Source organism: Malus domestica, chromosome 16 (genome assembly GCF_042453785.1).
Source record: "Malus domestica chromosome 16, GDT2T_hap1".
In the NCBI taxonomy this organism is placed as follows: domain Eukaryota; kingdom Viridiplantae; phylum Streptophyta; class Magnoliopsida; order Rosales; family Rosaceae; genus Malus; species Malus domestica.
In genome coordinates this window covers 33,735,798-33,754,295 of record NC_091676.1, presented here as the reverse complement: position 1 = coordinate 33,754,295, position 18,498 = coordinate 33,735,798, and the positions used below count along the sequence as shown (strand labels likewise).

At 41.4% G+C, this 18,498-nt stretch overlaps 1 pseudogene; it reads left to right on the top strand.

Annotated features, from left to right (window-relative positions):
- The first annotated feature begins 254 nt into the window (after nucleotides 1-254).
- On the top strand, nucleotides 255-5,072 carry LOC114822315 (protein trichome birefringence-like 38; annotated as a pseudogene).
- The last annotated feature ends 13,426 nt before the right edge of the window (nucleotides 5,073-18,498 follow it).

Genomic DNA, 18,498 nt, shown 5'->3' with positions numbered 1-18,498 from the left:
TCCCAAACTGAACCAAAAAATATATATATATATTATTTAATTTTTAAATATATATTTAGAATTTTAATAGACGTTGGATTCTGTTCAGATTTAATCTCAACCGTTGCATATAAATTGTGTATGATTTATCTTTCCTGGTGTGAATGTATATATGTGTGTCTGTGTGTGCATGGGAAACACGAAAAAGTTTGGCATTTGGCATTGTAAATGACTAGGACAGATAAGTAGGGGAAGGAGGAGTGAAATGCACGCTAATGACTAATGGGAATTTTGATGCTCAGGTCCTCCATGAAATTTAATCTGTGCACAGATTAAATTGTAAGTTATAGATTAAATTTATTTTTATTGCAACAGATTGGTTTGGTTGTATACTTGTAACTTACAATGGCCTATGAAATTTATTAAGAAAATTTAGTCTGCAACAGATTGGCAGCCCAATAGAAAAGGTTGAATTTTGGCCCAAAACATAATATGTCAAATTTTAGTCCAAAAGCCCAAAAGCCCAAAATCATTTCGGGATTCCCGATTTGTCCCTAAATCCCGAAAATTGGGATTCCCAAAAAATTGATTTGGGATTCCTAAAAATTTCGGTTTGAGAATTGGGACATGGGTTTCGGTTCGGTATCCCATACCGAACCAGCCCAAATATAGATTGTAAGGGAGAATTAATGATTTTACGAAAATAATAAATAATAAATTTATTTCCTAATATTGTAGACATCGAAATTTCGGTAAATAAATGTTGACCGATAAATCAAAGTGTCAACGCTCATGTATTACATAAATTTTACACGTAGCGTGTGACTAAACGAAAATTGAAATGAGTTGGAAAAGTCATCAAATAGGACACGTGTCAACACCTGGCAGAAACGACTTATTTCATCTGGGATATTATATTCAAAATTAGGCCTTGGAAAATTCTATAAATACAAGCCCATTTCATTCATTTGGGGGGAACCAATTCATATTACACCTTGAAGCTCTGAAGCTCTGAAACTCCGAAGCTCTCATCTAAGTTCCCGAAGAATCAAGAAAGCCTTCTTCGTTCTTCGTTCATCGTTCTTCCAAGATCAAGCCCCGACGGCCCTTGAAGAAAGTGTTCTTCGTTCATCGTTCATCGTTCTTCCAAGATCAAGCCCCAACGGCCCTTTGGATCAACAATCATCCACCAATTCAAGATCAAGCCCCGACGGCCCTTGGATCAACCATCCACCAATTCAAGATCAAACCCCGACGGCCCTTGAAGAAAGCACCATCGTTCATCATCCGTTCATCCAAGATCAAGCCCCAACGGCCCTTTGGATCAACAACGTCGACAAATCCACACATCCAACCATTCTTCAAGATCAAGCCCAAAAGCCCTTGAAGATCCATTCATCACTGTTCTTCAAGATCAAGCCCAAAAGCCCTTGGAGATCCGTTCGTCACTGTTCTTCAAAGATCAAACCCAAAAGCCCCTTTGAAGATCCGCTCAAATCCACCTTCAAGATCAAGTCCACGGCCCTTGAAGAACGTTCATCCTTAGATCAAGCCCAACGGCCCTTTGGATCAAACACACATCCACAAATACACACCTTACGGAGATTGAATCAGAGGATCAAATTTAAGAGAGATTGTAACCCAAAATCATCAAAAATACAAATATTTGTTTGTGCACGTTGTTCTTGTCTCTTTCGTTTCAGGAATTTTTCGTGTTCACAAATTGGCACGCCCAGTGGGACCATCTCTACCTCTCATCTCTTTCTCCGTTCAAGGAATCCAAGCACACCTCAAAGTCAATGGCATCAAGCAAGGGACAAGCTGTTCTTGCAACCACTGAGGGAAGGATCCTAAGCACTTCTGCCGTAAACGGACAATCCATTGGCGCCACAACCACTCCTCAACATGCCACTTCAAAATTGGTGCCGCTAAAAGAGCAAGGGGAGCATCCAAGGTGTGAGTATGTCATCAACCTGACCTCGCTGGGGGCACCGAAGCATGATGTTGGGGCACACAAGATGACATTCCAAAGCAGCCAACGACATTCTTCATCAGCATCCTGGATGTCTAAAGAAAAGTCACGTCTATTGGTCGCACAAGTCATGACTATCGGCGTTACCTCCGTTGAAGAACAACTGGCTCAAATGAATGAAGCGATCGCAAGGCTAACACGGATTGTTGAAGAAAAAGACTTGCAAATCGCTGCACTTGTCAGCCGACTGGAGCCACAGGACGACGAGAACCCCGACCCAGAGAATGATCCACTAAAGAGAAGAGATGACGAAGAAGATGAGCCTCAGGTGGAGAAAAACGATGTGAAGCCGAAGCCAGACCAAGCAGCGGCACTCATGGGATCTCTTTCTATCCAGCAGCTGCAAGAGATGATCACCAACACCATCAAGGCACAGTACGAAGGGAGCTCAAATACCTCCGGGTTGTACTCAAAGCCGTATTCAAAGAAGATCGACGCCTTAAGGATGCCGAGGGGTTATCAACCACCAAAGTTCATGCAATTTGATGGAAAGGGAAACCCGAAACAACACGTTGCCCACTTCGTTGAAACTTGCAACAATGCAGGAACCGAAAGGGATTACCTCGCCAAGCAGTTTGTGCGCTCGCTGAAAGGAAACGCCTTTGAGTGGTACACAGATCTAGAACCTGAGTCCATCAACAGCTGGGAGCAATTAGAGCGGGAATTCCTCAACCGCTTCTACAGCACCCGCCGCACTGTGAGCATGCTAGAGCTAACAAGCACAAAGCAGTGGAAGGACGAGCCAGTCATTGACTACATCAACAGATGGCGCACTCTAAGCCTCGACTGTAAAGACAGGCTCTCGGAAACCTCTTCAATCGAGATGTGCATCCAAGGCATGCAATGGGGCTTGCAATACATCCTTCAAGGCATTAAACCACGGACCTTCGAGGAATTGGCCACTCGTGCCCATGACATGGAGCTGAGCATTGCCCATCATGGGAAGAAAGAACCGATCACAGACTACAAGAACGACAAAGTTCTTGGGCCAAAGTTGGAGAAGACTGCGTGGAAACCCACCAAGGAAGCAATGACGGTCAACACAGCTCCCGTCAAAATCCCTACACGAGGCAAGGCGATTCAAACCGAAGCTTTTCGTGATCAAGAGATGCGTAGACGCACTTTGAAGGAGCTTGAGGAGAGGACTTATCCATTCCCCGACTCTGATGTGGTTGTCATGTTAGAAGACTTGCTGGAAAAGAAGGTGATTGGTTTGCCTGAGTGCAAACGGCCAGAAAAGATGAATCGCACTGACAGTCCAAGGTACTGTAAATTCCACCCTTTCATCAGTCATTCGACAGAAAAATGTTTTGTGCTGAAAGATCTCATCATGAAGCTGGCTCAGAAAGGAATCATCGAGCTAGATCTTGACGATGTGGTGAAGTCAAACTATACCACCTTCACTTCTGGCTCTTCTGACTCAAAGTTTTCACTTCAACCGCTGGGGGCATCCTCCAAGACAAGCAAAGTTGAAGGATGGACTCAAGTCACCCCTAAGAAATTGCACAAGAAGCATACGTCTCCTCCAAAAGTCCGCCAATCGGAAAGGGGGCAAAGCAACTCTTGTCAACCTTCAAAGCAACGTGAACGTGTTGAAGATGATGAAATTTCGACACATAGACCGTCCATCCCCATCACGATGCGCGACTTCTTGCCCGAAAACTTCTTCAAACACGCGGTCAAAGCTCCTTGCTATGAAGATTGCGAGGAACGACTCTCTCAGATCGCTTGACGAACCAACCAATGCTCCTTGTTCGCATGAGCCTAAACTGCACGAACCAAAGCTCCTTGTCCGCACGAGCCTAAATTGTAGGACACGAAGCTCCTCGCCTGCACGAGCCTAAACTGCATGGCACAACGCTCCTGGTCTGCACGAGTTGAAACTGCAAACGACACCAACACTCCTTGCCTGCATGAGCTGAAACTGCAAACGGCACAAAAAAGAAAATACCAAGAAAAAAATGTATTTGAACTACATTATGACTTGATCTCTTTTTGGAAGAGTACGTAGGCAACTTGAAACCTCAAAACTTCAAGTACAGTCACACCAAAATAAGGAATAAAGATTTTATCAAAAGTTTTGATGCTATTACAATTTCTTTGTACAAATATATATATATATATATATATATATTTCTTTTACATACATATACATACAAATATATATATATATATGTATGTATGTATATCCATCAGCAGCAAGCCTCTCAAAAGGAGGCCATCCAGGCCCAAGTGGCAGCCTCCAAGCCCAATCCGTCATCTCCCTTGCCCATGAATTCACCGACCCTCTTCCCAGCCTGATGGTTGAGTGCGTTTGCATGCAACATCATGGTCTAGGGTTCGACGGTTGGTGCTCTGCTGCTAAACCTAAACTCCATCAACGCCGGAAATGCATGGAAAGGAATGGACGTCCTGATCTTCAACTCTTGGCATTGGTGGACCCACACCGGCAAGTCTCAGCCATTTGATTATTTTTGTGATAGGACAAAACTGTACAAAGACATGGATCATTTGACAGCATATTACAAGGGGCTTTCCACATGGGCTAGATGGGTTGATTCAAATGTTGATACTTCAAGAACCAAAGTCTTCTTCCAGGGCATTTCTCCAACACATTATCAGGGAAAAGAATGGAATTCGCCAAAGAAGACTTGCTCAGGAGAACTTGGACCGTTGTCGGGATCAACCTACCCAGCAGGGGCATCTCCATCTGCTGCTGTTGTCTACAAGGTGCTAAGCACGGTTAAAGAACCCGGTTTACTTGCTCGACATTACAACGCTCTCGCAGTTGAGAAAGGATGCTCATCCCTCAACTTATAGTGGCGATCATTCGGGTAATAACTGCAGCCACTGGTGCCTGCCCAGGTTGCCTGATACCAGGAACCAACTCTTATATGCAGCTCTCCATTTCTTTCTGCCCAGCGAGGAGACTCCGACCCAACCTCACGCCTGTGCAACCTCGATGACGGCGCAACAGCACTACTGCCCTCATGAATCTTTCCACCCAACCTCACGCCTGTGCAACCTCGATGACGGCGCAACAGCACTACTGCCCTCATGAATCTTTCCTCCTTCATACTTTGGCACGCCCACCACAACGACGTCGTCGCCGTCCGTAAGCTCCTCGAGGAGGATCAATCCCTCGTCCACGACCCGCGACTACGACAGCCGCACTCAGCTCCACGTCGCCTCGCTCCACGGCTGGATCGACGTGGCCAAGTGCCTTATTGAGTATGGCGCCAATGTCACGCCCAAGATCGCTGGAAGAACACTCATCTGGCTGATGCAGAAGGAGCTAAGAAGCCTAAGATGATTGAGCTTCTGAAATCGTACGGTGGCTTATCTTATGGCCAAAATAGGAGCCATTTCGAACCGAAGCCCATGTCGGCCCCTTCCTGCGTTGGCCTGGGGGGACGTCGGGTGCCGGAGTTGCACCAGCTCAGGTCGCGCGTCTTGTAGCAGCTATGGCAGGTACGAGTCGCCCACTCCTTCGTCTTCTTCCACCATGGCTGCTGCCCAAGTTCTCCAGCTTCTGCACATGCTTCATCCGTCATCCTCCTTGCTCCGCACTCCGCTCCACCTCCTGAAACATTATTCCAGCGAAACCTTAAGTGAACAAACTTCCACAAAGCTCTGCCATCATGGAAGTCTACCACCTCGACGACAATAACACCTGCACTGCTTTGCGCCTCCCTCCAAGCTCGACTGTAGCTCTCCATCCGTGGCAAACAACAATGGCGAAGAACTTCAAAGACCGCCGTCAAACGACTAGCCGGCCGAGAAGCTCTTCCTCAAACTCGAGCTCCGCTCCCTGCAAATTCCTCTACCCACCACCCAAATTTATACAGAAAAAATATATTAAAAAAAAGAAAAAAAAAAAAAAGAAAAACAAAGGGGGATGGTGGAGCAAAGTGGTGATGGCACCACGTGAAAAAAGGAGAGGTGGAACACTGCACCATGATTAAAGAAAAAATAAAATAAAATAATAAAAATGCATGGTGCGTCTGGCACCATATGAAAAAAAGGGGAGGGGTGCATCTGGCACCATAATTAAAGGCAAAATATATATATAATAATAATAAAAAAATAAAATAAAAAAAAAGAACAAGAAAAAATAAAAAAGATCTTTGGTGCGTCTGGCACCATGTGACAAAAGAAAAAGAGAAAAAAAAAAAGAAAAAAAAAAGGGGGATGGTTGTACAGCGCCAAAAGAAAAAGAAATAATATATATAGATATATATATATATATATATATGTACATAATATATATATAGCAAAAAAAAAATTGCATTGAGAGAAATAAAGTCCATTTCATTTATTTTTCTGGAAATTTTACATAAATTTGCATTATACATACCAAAAAAAAGAAAAAAAAGAAATTTTTTTTTACAAATGTGCAAACAAACGGGAGGGAGTCTTTATTGCTCAGGTGGTGTCTCAGTACTCGGTGGAGCTCTAGGAAAAAGAGACGTCGGAGGTTGACTGTTTGAAGTCACACCACTCGGTGGAACTCCAGGAAGAAGAGGAGCCGGAGGTTGATCATGAGGAGCTTCATTACGCGGTACAGCCCCAGAAGACGAAGGCAAATGCTGCTGGAACAAACCCACAAACCGCTGATGATCAAGTAAAATCTGACCATCAGATTCCTGCATCTGGTCAATCTTCCTCTTCATGTTTGTCGCATAGCTATGTGCGAGCTTATGCAACTGTTAATTCTCCTGCTTGAGCCCTCTAATCTCCTGTTTGAGACTCATCACTTCAGCCGCCAATGATTCAACGTGACGGGTTCGAGCAAATAGGCGTTGGGCCATATTAGACATAGAACCTGCACACTGCACACTGAGAGCCAGAGAATCCTTAACAGCCAACTCATCAGACCGTTTGGAAAGTAGTCTATTATCTCGGGGAGTGACAAGGTTTCGGGCCACCACCGCAGCGGTCATATCATTCTTCATCACCGAATCCCCAACGGTAAGAGGACCAGTAGGGGATATGAAGGATGGGCGCCATATGTTGTCTGGAGAAGGCGGGACTGCCTCTTCACCAAGATTCAAGTTAAAACGACGGTCGGAGGGTCCAGACATTTTCAAAGTGTTAAAGGAAGAAGAGATCGGACAAATCAAGATCTTAGAAGTACAAGAGGGGAGTTTTCACAAGCAAAAAGTCAAGTGTGCTTTGAAACGAACTGCATGCCTCTATAAAAAATCAGCACTCGACGGGATTTCAGAGATCGAAGAGGCGAGCTTAGAATTCGAAGAGGCCATTAAAAAATCGAAGAGGCAAGCTCAGAAATCGGAGAGGCATCTTGCTTTTCCAGACGCGTCAGTACCCATCACACGTAAACTCAGCTTTGCGGAAATCACGGGCAATCTGTCAAAGCGCCGATCCCAGATATCGAAGAGGTGCCAGTTGTTTTCAGCCTCGTCAGCACTCGTCACGCGCAAACTCAGCTTTGCGGAAATCACGGGCAATTTGTCGAAGCGCCGATCCCAGATATCGAAGATGCGCTAGTCTTTTTTCAGCCTCGTCAACACCTGTCACATGCACACTCAACTTGACGAAAATTTCGGACAATTTGTTGAAGATTTCTGACAAAGAAGAAAGCACGTGAAGCCATACTGATCAATCACGCATTGGTTGCCGACACGAGTAAAAGAATAGTACCTCTACAGGTACTAACGAATTTCCTATAACTGTCCACCTTCACCCTCCATAGCAAGGCAGACATACATAACCTTTCTTCATCTCCGAGAATGCTTTCCCAACGAAGCCTCTCGAGTCATTCAGTGTTCCTTATTCCTTAGGGTACCTCTGTAAGCCAATGACTCCAAAGAAAAAGTATCTCATATCACCAGGGTAGAAAGCAAGAGTATCTCATATCATGCGTTCTCCCTGTCCTTTCCTTTGTCCTTGTTCTTACCTACAAAGACAAGGATAAAGAAAACAATATGCCGGAACCTCCACTCAAACTCGGGTAAGGAACCGATTGCTTGGAACCCTTCCCTGATTGCCTACCTAGCACTGCTCTCGAGTACTCGTCTCCCACTGCTGCTGTACTTCCGAAGAAGCTGCTACATCTGCCTGAAGAAACAGATAAGGCAAGTGAAAATGGTACCTTGCAGCATGTGGAGACAACGTGCAGAAGAAACAAGCAGAGAAGAATGCAGCCTGCACAGTCAACTCAGTAGAAGGAGTCTGAGCTGAAGAACTCGAGAAGATGCTACATTCTGCCAGAAGAATAGATAAGACAAGGGAAAATGATACATTGAAGCATGTGGAGACAAGCATAACAAAGCACGTGCCGATTCATTCGCTACTTCTTCAAAAGCAAAAGTATCTCATATCATCATGTTTGCAATCACTCTGGGTGGAGGACTCGTTTTGACCCTCAAATTCTTGGGTCGACTCGCCAGGCGTTGCGGGCTGCACTTGCCAATTCACCACCCTTGAATCCAAACCTTAAAGATCAAGTCACCCACTGGAAGAAAAGGCCATCAATCTTGAAGATCATACCGCTGACCAAACTGCTCAGGTGTGAATTAGAAAGATTGAACAAAGCAACAAGTCGTCACCTTCACCTCGTGCATGCTTGCCATGTGTTCGAGTCAACCTTCAAGAATCAAGCCTCAACGGCCCTTGAAGTAGCTTCCAGCCAAATTCAAAATCAAGCCTCGACGGCCCTGGAGGAAATCACAAGTCCGATTCAAGATCAAGTGTCTACCACTCTTGAATCAAAACCTAGTTCAAGAATAAGCTGTGGAAAAAAAAAAACAACAATAGGAGGAATCTAGAAAATCCTCCGACCCAGTTCAACATCAAAGCTGTGGAAAGTCAACAAGCGCAACAAAATACGTGCCGATTCATCCACTACCAAAGCCAAGGATCATCTACCACATGAAACTCCTTGTGGTCCAATTTCAACCTTCAAGATCAAGCCTCAACGGCCCTTGAAGAAATCTCAAGACCAATTCAAGATCAAGCCTCAACGGCCCTTGAAGAAATCTCCAGCCCAATTCAAGATCAAGCCTCGATGGCCCTTGGATCGACATCTACAGTAAGGGACTTCAAAACGCATCTCCTACACGTGACAAGCACATGTATACGACGTGCCTTGAAGTGGGGGCATTTGTAGACATCGAAATTTCGGTAAATAAATGTTGACCGATAAATCAAAGTGTCAACGCTCATGTATTACATAAATTTTACACGTAGCGTGTGACTAAACGAAAAATGAAATGAGTTGGAAAAGTCATCAAATAGGACACGTGTCAACACCTGGCAGAAACGACTTATTTCATCTGGGATATTATATTCAAAATTAGGCCTTGGAAAATTCTATAAATACAAGCCAATTTCATTCATTTGGGGGGAACCAATTCATATTACACCTTGAAGCTCTGAAGCTCTGAAACTCCGAAGCTCTCAAGCATCCAGGTTCCCGAAGAATCAAGAAAGCCTTCTTCGTTCTTCGTTCATCGTTCTTCCAAGATCAAGCCCCGACGGCCCTTGAAGAAAGTGTTCTTCGTTCATCGTTCTTCCAAGATCAAGCCCCAACGGCCCTTTGGATCAACAATCATCCACCAATTCAAGATCAAGCCCCGACGGCCCTTGAAGAAAGTGTTCTTCGTTCTTCCAAGATCAAGCCCCGACGGCCCTTGGATCAACCATCCACCAATTCAAGATCAAGCCCCGACGGCCCTTGAAGAAAGCACCATCGTTCATCATCCGTTCATCCAAGATCAAGCCCCAACGGCCCTTTGGATCAACAACGTCGACAAATCCACACATCCAACCATTCTTCAAGATCAAGCCCAAAAGCCCTTGAAGATCCGTTCATCACTGTTCTTCAAGATCAAGCCCAAAAGCCCTTGGAGATCCGTTCGTCACTGTTCTTCAAAGATCAAACCCAAAAGCCCCTTTGAAGATCCGCTCAAATCCACCTTCAAGATCAAGTCCACGGCCCTTGAAGAACGTTCATCCTTAGATCAAGCCCAACGGCCCTTTGGATCAAACACACATCCACAAATACACACCTTACGGAGATTGAATCAGAGGATCAAATTTAAGAGAGATTGTAACCCAAAATCATCAAAAATACAAATATTTGTTTGTGCACGTTGTTCTTGTCTCTTTCGTTTCAGGAATTTTCCGTGTTCACAAATATATAATAACAACAAAACATAAATGAACAAATGATATTTTACATATAAATGGAGGTAAATTATTTTACACACATATATATAACAAAAATAAAAAATAAAAAATATGCTTGGTATACGTAAAAATTCATGCAAAATAATTTACCTACAAAAAATGTTATTTGATCTAGTGAACCTACTATTCGAATTTTAAAATGTTAGAAGCAAAATAATTTCCCCACTGTATGTAAAATACATGCAAAATAATTTACCTACATAATAAAGCAAACCCAATGTATGCAAAATAATGTACCTACAAAAAATGTTATTTGATTCAGTGCACCTACTATTTGAATTTTAAAATGTTAGATTGCTTAAAAAAAGCAAAATAATTTCCCCACCGTATGTAAAATACATGCAAAATAATTTACCTACATAATAAAGCAAACCCAATGTAGGCAAAATAATGTACCTACATAAAAAAATATTATTATTTTATTCAATACTATTTTACCTATTATTTTGTACATATAATGACACACCCCGACCTGAATAAGGTAATGCTGGCTGTCACGTGAGAGTGACATAACCTTGTGCATAGTGCAGAAGTAAAAGAGATATAAGGAATTACGAATAAACCAAAAACTAAATCAATTAGAGTACTAGATAAGATAAGGTGCCAGTGCGAGATTAAGTGTGAAATACACAGCCATAGCATAAATAGCCTAAGTGCAGTCAAGCAGGACAAGTGCTAATCATACAACACCCAAGGGTGATCCTACATTTATGATGTTCTGTCAGAACCACCGTTGAAATCCCCATGAGCCACCAAAGCACTTCTACCTAAAACCTAGAGGGGCGCAAAATAGAAAGTGTGAGTGGGCAAAAACAAAGCTTTTCAAAATCATTTCATTTTTCAAAAGTTCTAACCCCTCACCGTGAAACCTGTATAATTTCCCAGAAAATAATAATAATAATAGGCTATATCAGATCATACTTAAGATGAAAATCTATAGAAGTATACCATGTTAGAGTATCTCAATGCAATGCCATCAGTAATCCAGACAAATATATCAATGCCAGATATTGCATTAGCCAAATCCTTTTAACTCAATCTGTACGGCTGAGAGTATAGCTCATAATCAATCTCAATCATATCAAATCCTGCACACGAGTCAGAAGCACCTAAAGTGGTCTGCACGACAAGACTAGGTGTAAAATAAATATGCTTTAGTGCTACGATCACGTGATGGCTGTGCGAATAATCATAGGTCACTTGCGAGTTAGAACCACCTATAATGGTCTGTACGACAAGCCTGTGCACCTAACTTGGGATCCAAGGTGAGCATATGGTGTGGGAGGTGAACATCATGTGAAGGACTGTACCCTAACTCTGGGTGGGAGCACTAACATTGAGGTGCAGGTTTATGAGCTCTCAATACATCACATCATATCTCACATAACTAAAGTAACCTCATATCTTTAATTTATGAAATTACTTGACACTTACCTGTGCATCCGCGACACCAATCATAAATATATGCAAATACTAATGCATAAATAAAATAAGCAGATACTTTGCATGGCATTTCAAAACGTATAATCATTCAAATTCATTTTCTGGGAAAATCTCCCGTATATAGGTATATACGGAAAACCAAAAGCCCACTCACTGATATGTCGAAGGGTCGTAGCCCCTAAGCCTCGATTAATGGCGCTCGTCCTTAGGATAGGTCTCACCTATATGCGAATTAACTGAATAAACGTTATTTAAAGCACATGCACAAAACTAGGAAATAACTTCTCATACATTGCTCAAATGGGGTATTTGAATATACCACCATGACCTACTCAACCTCAGGAACATCCCCATATCTTTAGAAAAAATTTTCATGACCCCACGCATGTCAAGGCACGGCCAGACGAGCGGCTCACGCGCAGGCACACCAAACGGATTCCCTAACGGCGTTAGGGAATATTCCGTTAAAAACTAGAATATGCCATTAATTATACCTGACGGCATCATAATATTCAGTCAACTTTGACGGCTTATTCTTCTCCTTCTTCCTTGGTTCGCTGGAGCCCGGTGCTGGTGCCGCTGCTATCGCCGTAAACTGGGAAAATAATCATATCTTATTCGATTCTCAACCAAAATTCACGAAATTTGTACCAAAATGAAGCTTACGACGAGTAGAACAAAACCTTACCAATTTAAAGCCCTGAAATCCATGAGATTTCGCCGAAGAAACCTCGATAATCCGGCCAAACTTGAAACTTGCCAAACTCAACTTCCCGACATCCAAAACACTTCGTTTTCTTCTCCGAGCTTTGTGAAGGTGTTTTAAGGCTTCCTATAACCTTAAAACTTCTTGAAAACTTCACAATCACGAGTGCAAGAATAGTGCTCCAAATCGGGTTCTTGGGTTGTTGGGTTTTCTAGGGTTTCACGTACCAAAAATGGTATAGAACAACTCCTGAACTTACTAGGAGTTTAAAGGTGCCAACTACAACCTCGATCAGTGACTAGAAGTGAAGGTTTGAAGGTTGTCCGTACGTTGTACAAAAAGATGGGTTGGTGTGTGTGTGTGGTCCAATTTGTAGCCAATCACAACAAATAACAACCACAAATTTTAAGTTCCAAAAACTTAGGAACTAAATAGATAAGTCTAAAACCCAAACTCAAACCACAACATCACACAACGTACTCAACATCCAAGGTTATTCTAGACAAATCATACCATCGAAAAATTTATTTCGGGATGAGCTGTGACATATAATAATAAAATGTGCCCAATATATATGATGATACATACAAAATAATATACCTACAAAATATATGTTATTTGCTCATCATAAATTTACATATAGGTAGATTAATTAGTATAATATGTTTGATCATATATGTAGTACTATGCATACATACGTACATACATACATACATATATATTAAGCTTGTGGTAGTACTATATACATTTCAACGTATATATGTATATGTGTGTGTGTGTGTGTGTGTGTGTGTTAGGGGTAATAATATGCAATAAATTATTTGTTCATTGTAATTAAGGTGAGTAATAATATTTATTGAGTCCCGCTAAGAACCCGTTAATAGTATAACAGGTTCTTAACGAGTTTATACGAGGGTAACCCGTTTCAACACATTAAGAAAAAAGTTAGTTTGATAATTTTAAACTACTAAAAAACCCTTGCTAGTTGCGACAATAGCCATAGCACTTAATCTAAAAAAGTTAGATTAAAAATTTTCCTAAGCACTTTAAAATTACAAAGCAATTTAAAAATACCAAAGCACATTAATAATTCCATAATAATTCATCTACAAGTGCGAAAAATATGTAACGTTCATGATCGCATCCTCTACACTTTGACGGTTGGTACATCATCGTTTGAATTTTTTATAACCCTACAAACCCTCATGAATAATGTTTTTGGGGGAGTGCAAAATAAATAAAAAATCATAATAATTAATGTACAAGTTGAAAAATGTGAAAGAATATATAAATGGTTGTGGTTGCATCCTCTATGCTTAGACAATGGTTATATATTCATTTAGATTTTTAAAATTGTCTAAACGATCATGAATAGTTTTTATGTTTGAGTGTTATATTAATAAAATTCATAATAATTAATGTAGAAGTGTGAAAAATGTAAACAAAAGAAAAATGCAATCACTCATAATGACAAACTTTACAAAATTTGTTAAGGTGACTTCGAAATCTGGCACCATAATCCATAAACCCTAGATTTATATTTAACTATCGATTGTCAATTACGCTTTATTCTTCTCATAGAATTTTGTTTTTCAAATTTTCATTTTTTAAAATGTTATCTTTTAGTGGATGTAGAAAAGTGAATGGTTCTGACCATTGATATCATGTTCTGATGTTTACGTTAACTGAAATATGAGCTGATGTTATATAGTTTTTAGAGACTTTATAAACTCTAATTAATATTTTCACTAACCGTAAAAATCTAAACGTGATATCGATGATTCGAATCAATCATCTTTTTGCATCCACTAAAAGATCATGTTTTCAAAAAGAAAATCTGAAAAAACAAAATTCGGTGAAAAGAATGAAGCGTAAACGTAAAAGATCATTTTTTGTAATAGAAGACTAAATTGTTTACCATTCGTAATTTTATTTTGTGATAGAAGACTACTTATTTTTTCACCCCCTTTTGGTTGAAAAAGAAGATTTTGTTAATAAGTAGTTTAGATTATTTTGAGAAAGAAAATACTGTTACTTCATAGCACTCTTAAAGTTAGCTTTTTGATTTCTTTTGTAGATTCTTCTTTGAAGTTTTGTTTTATCTCTGACTGTTCTTAATTAGGTCAATTACACATGTTAGAAAGTTTAATTTTCTAAATATTTTTTCCCCTTCGCTAAGGATTGAATTCGATTTATTTTTCACTTTGAGTTTGCTCAACAATGAACTTTGAAAAGAAAAGTTTTATTAGACTAAGTGTTAGTTTGGAACTATTGTGTTTTAAAAAAAATCACTTTGTTGTAATTTAAAAGTATCAGCTGTAAAATATAGTAGTTGAGTGTTAGATGAAATATAATTTTGAAGTGTTGTGAGCAAGAATGATAGTGCAAATGCGTATGGTAAATTTAAAAAAAAAAGAAAAATTTTGATATGATTGTATATAATGGCGACAACAGCAATAATGATGGGGTACGTTGTGATCCATGATGTGTATTTAAACTAACTTAAATAATAGATTAATTTAAACCAAATTAAACTCGCAAGCGCATGAATCAATTGTATGTCGTCCCACAAGGATTGTTTTAACACCAATTTAACTGATTAACTACACTAGACTTAATTTAACAAATAAAGGATAGATTGAATTGAAAAATTGAGTAATTAATTAAGACTAAAATTAACAAGAAAAAGAAAAGACAATTAATTAAGATAAACACATGACACAAGAAAGCCTAAGGTTATGAATTCACCAATAACAATCCTATTTACTTTTCCTAGAGCCAACTACTATCCAATTACCATGCCAATGTTAAAGCTTGTTATTTCTAAGGTATGAATTAATTTGTGGTTAGACATCAACTCTTGTATCTCTATATGATAATCATATCCTATTGGTTAGGCCTACAATTAAACACATAAAAACCCATTAAGCGTAAAATAATCATTTCAACCAAGTAGGACTAGCTTGATATTGGTTGTTTATACCATACTTGACCAATCTCGAAACTACTGAGCACCAGTCAACGTTATACCGTCAAGGACCCAGAAGAGTTCCCTCCAACCAGGAGGCCAATCACAGCGCGACATGTGTCGACATCAGAAGCCAATCATAGCGCGACACGTGTTAACATCAGAAGCCAATCACAACACAACACGTGTCAATGTCAAAATGAAACTAGAAACTCTCTTCTATAAATAGAGATCATTATTTCACAATATTTCCTAATGTCATTTGTACTAAATCATTCACTAGTACTCACTAAAGGAGAGCTTGAACCTATATACTTGTGTAAACCCTTCACAATTAATGAGAACTCTTCTACTCCGTGGACGTAGCCAATCTGGGTGAACCACGTACATCTTGTGTTTGCTTTTCTGTCTCTATCCATTTGTATACTTATCCACACTAGTGACCAGATCAATCTAGCTAAGGTCACAAACTTGACACTTTCTGTTATACCAAAGTCCCCACTGATTTTGTGCATCAACATTTGGCACCGTCTATGGGAATGACACTTATTCCAACTCTCTTCAGCTTTGTTAAGCTGGTTTCCACCATTCGTACACTCTCTTTTGACCAGGCATCCCTTTCCAACATGGGGAGCGAAGGAAGCCACAACACACAGAATGACACCCCTCTTGCACCTGGTGCGAAGCAATAAAAGAATGAACAAAAGAAGTTTGCTCTTCAGGCTAAAGTCGCTGAGCTCTAGGCTCAGAACAACAAGATAGCGATGAAGAATGAGATCCTCCAAGAGCAGTATGAGAAGGTCTTTAAGATGCTCCATGAGGCTAGATATACTAAAACACACAAGCTCATCACCCCTGTGGAAGTCAACCACCAATTGGGTGCCCCCCCCAACATGGTGGGTTATTTGCCCTCGACATGGGTATTCCCATTGAGGAATGAGCTACTCATCAAAATGGAGACCAACATAAGACTTCTCTCAACCCAGCTACTTCGACCCGAAGCAGGAGGAGTGAAGGAAGGCATCTCCTTACAGAATGAGTGAAAGGATCGAAAGCCGTCTTTCATGACTGTCGAGACTTCCTAAAGCAACGTCGAGACAATCCCATCCATGTAAGCTTGAAAATCAATGACCCAAGGGTCTTTGAAAGACTCGATCCCCTCCCATGTCCCAGGCCGGCTACCAATTTGGGGAAAGGGCAACAAGTCCTAGAGAAACACGAAGGTATAGGGGACTCAGAGATGTTTCGACAGACATACCTTGGAAGTCAGTACGGCGAGTCCAGGGAAAAATCACATGCTTTTGATCAAACCTTCCTACTTCCAAGACGAGATGGAGATTTATGAAAGAAAGCTCCAGTGGTACATGAATCCACTCAGGACCCTCTTGTCCCATAGCTCCTTAAGGAAGTAAACAAGTTGAAGGCCGAAAGACAAGCTGAGATACCTGATTGGAACCAACCTAGGCTTGACCCTCTTACAAGAAGGATCCTCGACACCCCCTTTAAGCAAAGACAAAGCAGAAGCTTGGCTTGCAACTCTATACAGGAAATGAGGACTCGATTGAACACCTTAACCTCTTTGAGTCCACCATGGCATACCGGATGCACACTGACGAAGAGCGATGTCTTTTCTTCCCCTCCAACCTATCTGGCGGAGCTCTAAATTGGTATTACCGTTTTCTACCTGAGACGGTAGACTCATTTAAGGAATTGAGGAAACTGTTTGTTTCTCAACACATTTTCCAGACCGATTGCTTGCACTCTGCGGATGACTTGTACACTATTCGCCAGACGAGTCATTACGTATGTATGTTGGCCGTTTCAGCCATGAGTATTCCCTTTGTGCCAAGGCAGACGACAAGACTGCCCTCAAAGCGTTCACGGCAGGCCTACGTGATTGTTTCTTCAAGTACATGATCAATGCTAACACTTGGAAGACTTACTCTAAGGTGATGGTACAGGCTTACAACCATGCCTCCATCGAGGCAAGGACATATCAAGGGAAACCCCCACAGCCACCCCTTATCAACAAGTAGGGAGTGGAAGCCAGATCCAACCAAATGAGAAGACCTTGACCTTCCAAACGGCAGCGGTGCCTCCCCCTGCCTTACTTAATACTTCGCCAAGTCAACAGACATATCAACCTCAAGGCAAAAGGAAAGATTTCCATCCTCACTAGTCTCATTTTAGTAAAAGGAGTAAGGGACACTATCGCGATAACCAAGGGTATCGCCACGATAATGCTCACCCCCCATGTAGTCAACACAGTAGGCCAATCATGTGTCAAGATAAGCCCTACCCCGAGGTACGAGACATACACACCTTTGAACGCCACATGCGTGGCTATTTACCCTAGCATAACACACCTGATACTGAAGCCAATACCGAGGCAGTCGGGTTACAAGCCCACGAAGAACACGGGCACGTTTTGCTGCTACCACGAGCATAACGGCCATGACGGCGAGAAGTGTATCACCCTTCATGATCATATTGAAGATTTGGCGCGTGAAGGAAAAATTGATTGATTCCTTTTTCACCCTTCAAGGGATAACCGTAACCAACGCTAAGTGAATGTGATATATTCTATAAGCAACGGCACACCCATATCTGAATCTTCCAATAGGGCCATGAAAAACAGCGAACGAGCTTTAAGGCTTGGCCACCAAGTGTTTCACATGGAAGACATCATGGGAGGCAAGTATCAAAAGCCTAATTGGGATCCAATATGTTTCTACCCTGAGGAAGAAAGAGGAGGCAAGTATCTACCCTCACAACGACCCACTGATCGTGGAAGCTTACATAACCAACTTTGAAGTACGACGAATCCTGGTAGACACGGGGGCTTCGGTCAATGTCATGTTTGCTGAAGCTTTTAGGGCACTTAATGTAGCTAAACACTTGCTCGATCGCTCGATTTCTTATCTGATAAGCTTCTCCGGTGATATTGTGCAACCTTTAGGGAGCATACACTTACCTTTCACCATTGGTACAGGCCCTTACATAGCTACCATTACCACTAACTTCCTGGTGGTTGATTGCCCAACGACATACAATGTCATCTATGGACGCATATGCATTAATGATCTCAAGGCCATGGTATCCACACATATGTTGTTGATGAAATTTCCAACCCTATATGGCAATGGTTATATCAGA